This window comes from Diadema antillarum, unplaced genomic scaffold, assembly GCF_040938485.1.
Source record: "Diadema antillarum isolate AM-2024a unplaced genomic scaffold, OU_Dant_1.0 seq00000133_RagTag, whole genome shotgun sequence".
In the NCBI taxonomy this organism is placed as follows: domain Eukaryota; kingdom Metazoa; phylum Echinodermata; class Echinoidea; order Diadematoida; family Diadematidae; genus Diadema; species Diadema antillarum.
This window is the reverse complement of record NW_027271210.1, coordinates 60,078-61,193: the sequence shown is the minus strand read 5'-3', so window position 1 is coordinate 61,193 and position 1,116 is coordinate 60,078.

Here is a 1,116-nt window from a genome sequence, read left to right as displayed (position 1 = left end):
AGTGGTGGATGTCTTAAGCATACAAAAATAACTTAACGTGTCAGTTAATGTTAATGGTTCCAGATTCTACAACATGTACTGTGACGATATTTTTGAGATGAAAGATTGCATGCTAAAGCTACTCACCGAATAAGGATAAGTACATGAAGTCATGTATTGATACTAACTAATGATTAGACAAAGTCTACCACATGAAAACAAAAACAAGTATGGATATTTGCCACCATAAAAAAAGTACAATTTATTACAAAGTCGACCTGACTGCATGAGCCTCGATTTTCCAATATCAAAATAATAGTGATGTAACAAGCATTTTTCTCCGAATTTCAGGTGGAAACAAAGGGAAATACAGACGACAACTCTGGGAGAACCGCGATATTTTGCTCCCATGTAAACACTTGACCAGGTACCTTGCGAAGATCAACTGTTGGTGAGATCCTTACCATCTGAATTTTTCCTATAGCTTTAATATTCCTTTTAACACGGGAACATTTGAATGACAATTCAAGAATGGGCTACCTCTTATGTATATGCCTGGAAAGGTATGACCTTGGGGTAAACTTGACGTTGTTACTGTCGGCAGATGAAGAAGTGCTTAAAAGAGCATCCTAAATGAAAGTTCACGATAATTGACCGGTGTCAGGATTTCCGTTTGTAAACGTTGTCCAATGCATATAATATTGTGGGTTGTGTGGAAGAGTCGATAAACAGGTGAAGGATATGTGAACCTGCATCACAAAGCCAACAAAAAGTCAAACAAGATTTTTAGTTAACAACAGATTCTAAAAGAGCATTCTTTAAGCTTTAAGATGATGTACAATCCAACTCAAATGGACCCTCCTAACCTATCCTTGGAAAGAAAGGACACACTCTCGAAAGTGTGAACTGAGGCTCCGAAGTACATGGTCAAATCAAGCGATTAATCTTTACTATATAAAAAGCTGTGCTCGCTCTGCGATGAATGGAACAAAAACCCGTATATCGTACCACCCAGGGCAAGAACAATTAACGGATGATCAGATTAAACTGAAATAGAGCACGCTTTATGAACATTGTCTGTAGATAATTAATGCCAACTTTCAATGCAGTAGCGTCATTTTTCCTAAAAATATTTGA